The 10,115-nt window shown below is 49.4% G+C and overlaps 1 long non-coding RNA gene across 2 annotated transcripts; it reads right to left on the reverse strand.

Annotated features, from left to right (window-relative positions):
- Positions 1 to 6,519: 6,519 nt before the first annotated feature.
- On the reverse strand, positions 6,520 to 10,114 carry LOC122691650. Of its 2 annotated transcripts, none has more exons than XR_006340473.1 (2): positions 9,502 to 10,114; positions 6,520 to 6,710 (listed from the first exon to the last, which is right to left on the reverse strand). It is a non-coding gene; the product is annotated as an uncharacterized LOC122691650 (long non-coding RNA). The 2 variants fall into 2 exon arrangements; XR_006340474.1 differs by having other exon boundaries at positions 9,414 to 10,114.
- Between the last annotated feature and the right edge of the window lies 1 nt (position 10,115).

The raw sequence follows: 10,115 nt of genomic DNA on the forward strand, positions 1-10,115 counted from the left end.
CAGTAAGATTGTGACTGCGGACTCTGGAGTGGGCTTGTGCTCAGTGTTTTGCAGACCAGTCTCCACACATCCTCTCCCGCAGCAGTCGTCAGAAAGGGCATGGGCTCTGGGACCAGTCTGTATGGGTTCAGACCCCAACACCGCCCCTACTAACTGTGATCCAGAACAGCGGATTCACTCAGAGTCTTGGTTCCCCACCTACAGCAGGGGATGTGAGCACCAACCCAGTGTGCCCAACACAGCACAGACCTGTTGACCGTGACTGCAAACCTAAGGGAATGCCCACATTAGACCTGGGGGTGTCCTTCCATATCTGATTTCCAGAGGTCACCTGCCATCTTGCTCCATTTCTGAATGTCCATGGGAGCAAGCCCGGGGCATGCAAGGGCCTCTATGACAACAGATGTTCCGTAGCCTGGGGACTGAGGCTGGGCTGCAGGGGTGGGTGTTCTGGAAGAAGGAGCTGGGTGTCACCAGACAAGGTGGATGTACAGCGAGGAGGGAGACAGAGCCAGCCCCGGGGACTGCAGAAGATGGTGGGGGCAGTGTGTAAAGGTGGGACTGGGCTGGTCCTCAGCATCTCCTGAGCTTGCACATGGCCCCGGGGCTGCCCCTTGTGTCACTTACACACCTGCTGACAGATTTGGTGTGGGGGACGTGCCCTGACCAGGCCAGCTCTTGCCCTGAGTCGCCGCTGAGAACTGGCCCCATGCCTGCTTCCACCAAGTCCTGGGTGGGGCTCCAGGCCTGAACCTACTCCCATGACACAGTCACCTGATGCCAGCAACAGTGTAGGCGCTCAGTGTTGTAGGAATTAATGGTTTGTCATTGCAACCCAGCTTTACTGTACAACTTTCAAAGGTATCCAGAAACCAAAAGGACAGATGTCACAGGAGTTAATGTAGAAGCGCTCTGGCTGGCCTGCACTTCAGTGTCCAGAGCTGTGACCTGTTTTGTGCCCTCAGGGTCCAGCCAGGCCAGGTGCTCCCCATCCACCCCCACAAGTGCTTCAGTTTTTCCCTCTGCCACAGACAGATTGTAAACACAGTCTATTGGGTTTGCTTTATTTTGTTTATTATGTTCACAAAGCTGTAATCTCATATAGGATCACCTTAAGACCCAAGTTCCAAATAAACTGTCAAAGGAAATAAAACATAAAGCAGCAGGGGTGGCGATGGCAAAGCCCAAACGGCATACTGCGATCTGAGAGTCTGTGAAACCCAAGCACCCTCTTGTCTCCAAGTAATCTCCAAATTAACCTGATCAACTTTCCACTACCCCCAACCAGGGCTGGCTGTGAATTCCAAAGACACAGGACCCCGTGGCAGAAGCTGCTGAGAGATGCTGGCGCCCACCTCCTGTGCCCTGTGTTTTTTTTTCTAACAATCCAGGGGGAGGGGGACTTAAATGAGCATGGTTCAATTCTCTGTGGAAGCAGCGGCCTCTTCCTCTGTCAAACCAATGACAAAGAAAAGGAGACAGTGTCCCATTCGCCTTAGACCTGGGCCTCTGCCCCCGCAGCCTGTCCTGGAGGGAGGCCTGACTGGGACTTCCTGAGACTCCCCTGGGGCTGCAGGGCAAGCCCAGTGGCCCGCCACTGGGGTAAACTGGAAGCTCCCCAGGTTTCCACTGCCTCCAGGAGACCAGCCCCTCTCCCCTACCTCCCCTTCCCCCATACAGGGTCTTCCTATCCTCCCCTTCCCCACGGCATTCTCTCTGGAGTCTGTTCTCCAGGAAGCAGTCCAAGTCATGCTTCTAAAACACACCAAGTGGTCCTAGGCTCAGAATCCTTCAGTCCCTCCAACATAGAGGCAGGGTCCTGAGTAAGGCATATTCTACCACAGTTTTTAAATGCTCCCTTCTATGCGCCCTTCTCTGTGTTTTGTCCGTCTCCATGGGAAAGCACTTTCCGTGCGCGGTGTGGGCTCAGTTTACTGTGGTTTCTCCCTGGTCAGAAGAGTGAGAACCACAGAGGCCAGGCATCACTTTGTTCGTGGCTGTGTCCTCCACATCCAGAACACAGCCATGCAGTGGACGTCTGTCAAAGGCAATTCCAGTTTGTCCCACAGAAATCTCCTTTGCCCCCATTTCCTTCCTTCTCTGTTTCAAGGGCCTCTCACCAATCCTCCCAAAACTTATCACAGAAGCTCCAGCCTCCTTCCCCATCTCCCCATCAGCTATGCTCTGGTGTTCCTCCTCCATGCCCTGCCTTGCTTGTCCTTTCTCCTTCTATTCTGCATTACAGCACATCGAGAATGGGCCAGCCATCTCTGAGTTTGAGGGAATAGGGCAGGAAGTTGGAGGAAGTCAGGTTGTCCTTAGTGGAGTTGAGGAGAGCACTTGCCTGTCACTGTCTTTCCCCATTATGCCTGGGGCTGTCTGCCTTGGGTGCAATCTCCAAAATGACAGAATGAGCTCTGTTCGTTTCCATGGCAAACCATTCAATATCATAGTAATCCAAGTCTATGCCCCAACCACTAATGCCAAAAAAGCTGAATTTGAATGATTCTATGAAGACCTAAAAGACCTTCTAGAACTAACACCCAAAAAAATGTCCTTTTCATCACAGGGGACTGGAATGCAAAAGTAGGAAGTCAAGAGATACCTGGAGTAGCAGGAAAGTTTGGCCTTGGAGTACAAAATCAAGTAGGGCAAAGGCTAACAGAGTTTTGCCAAGATAATGCACTGGTCATAGCAAACACCCTCTTCCAACAACACAAGAGAAGACTCTACACATGGACATCACCAGATCGTCAATACTGAAATCAGATGGATTATATTCCTTGCAGCCAAAGATAGAGAAGCTCTATACAGTCAGCAAAAACAAGACTGGGAGCTGACTATGGCTCAGATCATGAACCCCTTATTGCCAAATTCAGACTTAAATTGAAGTACGTAGGGAAAACTACTAGACCATGCAAGTATGACCTAAATAAAATCCCTTATGATTATACAGTGGAAGTGACGGATAGATCCAAAGCATTAGATCTGATAGATAAGAGTGCCAGAAGAACTGTGGACAGAGGTTTGTACAGGAGGTGGTAATCAAAACCATTCCCAAGAAGAAACGTAAAAAGGCAAAATGGTTGTCTGAGGAGGCCTTACAAATAGTTGAAAAAAGAAGAGAAGCGAAAGGCAAAGGAGAAAAGGAAAGATATATCCATGTGAATGCAGAGTTCCAAAGAATAGCAAGGAGAGATAAGAAAGCCTTCCTCAGTGATCAATGCAAAGAAATACAGAAAAACAATAGAATGTGAAAGACTAGAGATCTCTTCAAGAAAATGAGAGATACCAAGGAAACATTTCATGTAAAGATGGGCACAATAAAGGACAGAAACGGTATGGACCTAACAGAAGTAGAAGATATTAAGAAGAGGTGGCAAGAATACACAGAAGAACTACACAAAAAAGACCTCAATGACCCAAATAACCATGATGCTGTGATTACTTACATAGAGCCAGATATCCTGGTGTGCAAAGTCAAGTGGTCTTTAGGAGGCATCACTACAAACAAAGCTAGTGGAGGTGAAGGAATTCCAGTTGAGCTATTTCAAATCCTAAAAGATGATGCTGTGAAAGTGCTGCTCTCAATATGCCAGCAAATTTGGAAAACCCAGCAATGGCCACAGGACTGGAAAAGGTCAGTTTTCATTCCAATTCCAAAGAAAGGCAATGCCAGAGAATGTTGAAACTACTGCACAATTGCACTCAACTCACACACTAGCAAAGTAATGCTCAAAATTCTCCAAGCTAGGCTTCAACAGTACGTGAACCAAGAACTCCCAGATGTTCAAGCTGGATTTAGAAAAGGCAGAGGAACCAGAGATCAAATTGCCAACATCCGTTGGATCATAGAAAAAGCAAGAGAATTTCAGAAAAAACGTCTGCTTCATTGATTACACTAAAGCCTTTGACTGTGTGGATCACAACAAACTGGAAAATTCTTCAAGAGATGGGAATACCAGACCTCCTTACCTGTCTCCTGAGAAATCTGTATGCAGGTCAAGAAGCAACCGTTAGAACTGGACATGGAACAACAGACTGGTTCCAAATTGGGAAAGGAGTATGTCAAGGCTGTATATTGTCACCCTGCTTATTTAACTTATATTCAGAGTACCTCATGTGAAATGCTGGGCCGGATGAAGCACAAGTTGGAATCAAGATTGCCAGGATAAATATCAATAACCTCAGATACACAGATGACACCACCCTTATGTCAAAAAGTGAAGAAGAACGAAAGAGCCTCTTGATGAAAGTGAAAGAGGAGAATGAAAAAGTTGGCTTAAAACTCAACATTCAAAAAACCAAGATCATGGAATCTGCCTCATGTCATGGCAAAGAGATGGGGGAACAATGGAAACAGTGACAGACTTTATTTTCTTGGGCTCCAAAATCACTGCAGATGGTGACTGCAGCCATGAAATTAAAAGATGCTTGCTTCTTGCAAGAAAAGCTATGACCAGCCTAGACAGCATTTTAAAAAGCAAAGACATTACTTAGCCAACAAAGGTCTGTCTAGTCAAAGCTGTGGTTTTTCCAGTAGTCATGTATGGATGTGAGAGTTAGACTATAAAGAAAGCTGAGCACTGAAGAATTGATGCTTTTGAACTGTGGTATTGGAGAAGACTCTTGAGAGTCCCTTGGACTACAAGGAGATCCAACTAGTCGTTCCTAAAGGAAATCAGTCCTGAATATTCACTGGAAGTACTGAAGCTGAAGCTCCAATACCTTGGCCACCTGATGCAAAGAACTGACTCATTGGAAAAGACCCTGAAGCCGGGCAAGACTGAAGGCAGGAGGAGAAGGGGATGACAGAGGATGAGATGGTTGGATGGCATCACTGACTCGATGGACATGAGTTTGAGCAAACTCCGGGAGTTGATGATGGACAGGAAAGCCTTACATGCTGAAGTCCATGGTGTGGCAAAGAGTTAGACACAACCGAGCGACTGAACTGAACAGTCCACCTTCAGCGTGGTTCGTGGAACACCTACAGAGGCAAGCCCACTACTGATGTGTTGAAAAGTCATAATGGCCACAGACCTCTGGGCTCCAGAACCAGCCAAGGAGCACTCTGTCTTAGTATAGAAGGGCATAGAGGCCTAGGACCATCCTCCTTCAGGGAGACGGTGTGCTCTGTGCAGCAGATGAAATGGAGGGGTGAAATGGAACTGCTGGCTGGGTGTTATGAGTGCACAATCTGACCAGTGGCTACAGGATCCCAGAGCAATCTATTGGCTGCAGGGCGTGTCCAGCAGGAGCTCCTGGGAGACCAAATCCAGAGCAGCGAAGCCTTCTGTCTTCCCTTGTCTTATCATCTCCTTAACAAGTAACCCACGGCACCAGAGGGATATCAAGCCAGTGACTTTCAGATACAGGCTATACTGCACACCTAAACAAGGTCCCTCTCTCCTGGTAACTGGACACAAACGGTGTTTTGCAATGGCACCGGGGCACAAAGGTGAACCTCACGTGTCCAGCTATGTCTCCCCAGTGGCTAAAGACTGGACAGACAAACCCCAACTTGGACAGATGGAAAATCCACTGCAAACTCACACTGTAGGAAAAGGGTTGGCTTGTGACAAGGGAATGCCCACTCCAACCACAGCCGGGAGAGTGCTGGCAGCCCTGTCAACACACATGTCTCCTCCATAACCCAAAGGCAGGGGCTGCTCCTCATCTTCACATACAAGTCCTGGGACTTGCCAGTGGTTAGAACTCAGCACTTTCACTGCTAGGACACCGGTTCAGTCCCTGATCAGGGAACTAAGATCCCACAAGCCATGTGTCTCAGCCAAAAAAAAAAAAAAAAAGGTTACGAGTCCTAAGAAAGGACTTGGGGAATGTCCATGAACTAACCAGTGTGGTGACTAGTGTGACAAAGGGCTAGGGCCACCAATGGGGGCAGTGAGGAACCCAGCGGTCAGGCTTTGCCAAGCAGATACGAACAGCAGGCATCTCTAGTCATTACTGCGGGCAGCAGCCTCCAAGCTGGAGGCTTGGTGACCCTTGCCTCGGTGACCCTTGCCCCCTGGACTTCACACCCTTGGGTTGACCGGGCCACATGGCACCACGTCACCTGAGAAGCCCGTGGAGAGTCACATGGTGAGCAGCTGCCACTGGCCGGCCAGGAGCCAGGCAAGGGCATCCCCTTGGCAGCTTGGCAAGTTTCAAATGACTGCATCCCTGGGTGCGATGTGCACTGCATCTTGGTGAGACGCCCTGAGCCAGAGCCAGCCAAACACTCAGGAGTGGTGAGGCCTTGAATGCTGGTTGCTCTAACTTGCTGAGTTTAGGGTAATCTGTTACATAGCAATAGGTAGCTGATACAATCAACAGAGCAAGTGGTTACTTTAATGAATTTGGCATGTGCTTTTGATCTCTGGGAGGTGACACAGACCTACCCTTTCCAGGCCCTCCTACATACACATACTGAGAACCATTGAGGGACAGGTAGCTACCTAGTCATATGCAAACTCCTGGACAGGTTTTCTGCTTGGTAATAATGGAGTCTTCCCCTTTCTTTCAATAAATATTTATTTGGCTGCTCCAGGTCTTACTTGCAGCGGCACGCAGGTTCTTTGATCTTTGTTGTGACATGTGGAATACTTTTTTTTTTTTTTTGGAGTTGCATCATGCAGAATCTTTAGTTGCAGATACCAACTTTTAGTTTCATCAGGATCTAGGATCTTGGATCGAACCCAGGGCCCCTGCATGGGAAGAACAGAGTCTTAGCCACTGGACCACCAGGGAAGTCCCAAGGGCTTTTCTCCTTTCAAGAACAAATCGAACATTACAAAATCTTGTTGTACATGTGATATATAAAACCCAATAATGAGCCATACGAAAAACAATTGTTTCCTAAGAAAGATGTTAAGTTCAGAAGCAAAATTTACCAAAGTTCAGAGAGATGACAATTTTATTCAAACACTCCACCGGGGAGTCTATTTTGTAAATGACATCCTAACTTTGGCCAAAAACTCAGGTGTAGGCCAGGTCATTCAAAGCAGCAAGACAGCCTCAGCCAGAAGCTTGCCACCGTGGGCACGGGTACAGCCATGACAGCCTAGGGGCTCCAAGGCCAGGCAAAGTGTGGAGTCACTGGGCCTTTTTCTAAAAACTTTGAAATGAAGTTGATTTACAATGTTGTATTAGTTGCAGGTTAGAGCAAACTGATTCAGCTATACATACATAGATATATGCATTCTTTTTCAGATTCTTTTACATTATAAGATACTGAGCAGAGTTCCCTGTGCTATACATTAGATCCCTGTCAGACGTGTGATTTTTTATTTTTTATTATTTTTTTAAGACCTGTGATTTTTTAAAAACAAGTTTAGCACTTTGCTTCTGTTGCTGCCAAGCTGCCTAATTTGGGAAGAAGCAAATAATTATTTGCTCTGATATTAATAACAAAGTTAGATATTAAAGCCAAAAATGGCCCCAAAGATCAACTTCTGTCCCCAGACTGCAAAAGTATTATCTCTATTTTACAGACAAGGCAATGGAGTGACATCCCCTGAGCAGCTTGCCTGAAGCCCGGGGGAGTCCCAAAAGCCCGGGGAGATGGAGTGCCCTGCCTGCTCCCTTGCCCTTCCGGCAACCCCCACTCCCCACTCCCCAGCCCCCGCCCCCCGCCAGGCCTCGCTTTGTGTGAGGTGTTGGGGAGGTGATACAGCAACCTCGACAAGCCCTGGTCAGAGCCAGCTCACCATGAGATCACCTCTCACACAATTAAGGGGAGCTGAGCCCAAAGGTCCTGATATGCACAGGGTTCAGAGGGCTGAGGAAGTCGAAATGAATAAACACAAGTCACAAGGTACAGAAAGAAGAGAGAGCAGGTGAAGAACAGGAAGTGCTCAGGAAAATGCAGGCGGTGCCTCAGGAGTGGGGCCTGGGAGGAGCCAGGTCAGCTGAGGCCACCCCACCCCACCCCACCCCCTTCTCTTCCGGAGTCCAGGCCACAGGGCATCTGAGACCTCTAACTAAACACCCGTCCCCGAGGCCACTGCAGAGGTGGGACTGAGCAGGACAGGGTTCAGAGTCAAGGTCCACCTCCTACTTGAGTCTGGGTCACAGCCAGCTCTCAAAGCACAGTTGTTCAGTAAATCTGTTTAGACGAGCGAATTAATGTTTCCCAGCAACTCATTTGCCATGACATCCTGGATGCTTTCACTTCAGTTGCATTTTATCTTTACAACAAACTTGAGGGACACCCAATATCAGCCTGGCTCTGCAGATAATTTTATCTCCATTTTCCTGATGAGAAGATTGAGGCTCAGAAGGGCAAAAGCCAGCACGCTTTCTCCAGAGCCCAGCTCCTGCCATCACCCTGCACTGCTTTCTGATGAATCTCCTGAAAAGAGCTTAAATTCCAATAACACTTTTTATTTCAAGCAATGTTAATGAGACTGCATCTTACACTATCCCCAAACACGTTCAAATTTGTTAGAGGCTCTGAGTCACACATTCTCTGGTCTGGGTGAAGAGGGAACCAGGGGGAGGGTGGGGCTGGGTCACTTCCTGTCAGGGCAGCATTGCATAAGCTTCAATAGGGTGCAAGGGTGCAAGAAACCACTCTCGGAAGCCTGGTCATGAAGCCTGGTCATGATCACGGTCACGGGACTGGTCTAGGGGGAGTGGACAGCGGAATGTGGGCGGGACAATCTAACCAGAGAAAGAAAAACAGTGAAGGAGGAAACCAGGGAGGATGGATGGACTGTAAAAAGAGAAAGTGAGAAAGGCAAGCAGTCCAGATGTGCGGGTCAGGGGCAGCCCCTCTCCACACACAAGAACCTGGCTGCTGGAGCCGAGGACCAATAATCAAGAGTGCATTTAAAACAATGTCCCTAAACCTTCTGAGCTTCAGGACTTATACGTCATACATGTTACTGCTGTAACACACAAAGCCATAGGGCTGAGAGCACAGGCCCTGAAACCAGTCAGACCAGCTCTGAAACTCTGTCCCTCACTTCTTAGCTGTGAGCTCGGAGAAGCTACTTTAAATTGCCCTGAATCTGTTTCCTTATCTGTAAAACAGATGTAAAGGTATCTACTTCTCACATTTGTGAGAATTAAAAGAATGCCTGCTACAGAGCCAAGCGCTAGCTAGCACTCAGTAAGAACGGTTATTGCCTAATGACCTTAGGAATTTGGGGAATACAGAAAAACACAGAAACAAACTTAAGTCACCATACATTCAGCAGTCTCAGGGCTAAGCACTCCAGCACCAGACCTCAGGGAGCCTGGGGTCCGCAATCCCAGGGATAAAACCACAGACTCCTCCCCTTCTCCCAGGGATGGAGTGGACTACAGTTTCCTAGGCTGTGATCCTGGGTCTCCAGAGCTAGGCATGACTTCCAGAGGGAGTCGGCCTGTCTTCAGGAGAAAAGAATACTGGAGGAGACGGTTACCTCTTCAAAATTAAGCATCTGTAGAACAAGACTGCCGTCCGCTCGCGCCCAGGAGCTGGCTCAGCTACCCTGAAGTCCCTGCTCTTACCCTAAGCCCTTTCCTTTTCCTCTCCGTGCACAGGGCGCTTGGGGCACCAGCCGGGCAGGCTCTGCGGCCAGAGCCCGGACGAGCCAAACTCTCCCCTCCGCAGCATCCTCCTCGCGCCAAGACTGCGGCGGGATAGGGGTCAGGGGCCCGGGTCTAGGAGGAGTCGGGGTCGGTGTCCGGGAGTCTGAGTCGTACTCAGAGTCTGGATCCGAGGCGGGAGTCGTTGGTCAGGGTTCGGGCACGAAGTCGGGGTCAGGGCCTCAGGCGGGCCCCGCCATCTGCGCACGTCCGCTCCCTTCCAGCTCCCGGGCTCCCTCCGCAGCCCCTGGACCCGCTGAGCCAAATCCTCCCGGGAGCCGCGACCTGGAGAGGTGTCTGATGCCCCCAGTCGGGGCCCGCCAGGCTGCAGTTCTACTCCCAGCGCTTGTACTCGCAGTACAAGGTGGCAGTTCAAACCCGCTAAAGAATCCCAGCCGGATTAGAGTTGCAGTGAATCGCTCGGTCACGGAACCCGATCGCGGAGTACACAAGCTTGACAAACAGGCCTGACTTGAAAAGGCCCCGATCGCGCAGGCGCCGGGAGGACGCCCGCCCGCGCAGGCGCCCCGCGGAGG

Source organism: Cervus elaphus, chromosome 4 (assembly GCF_910594005.1).
Source record: "Cervus elaphus chromosome 4, mCerEla1.1, whole genome shotgun sequence".
NCBI classification, from domain to species: Eukaryota; Metazoa; Chordata; class Mammalia; order Artiodactyla; family Cervidae; genus Cervus; species Cervus elaphus.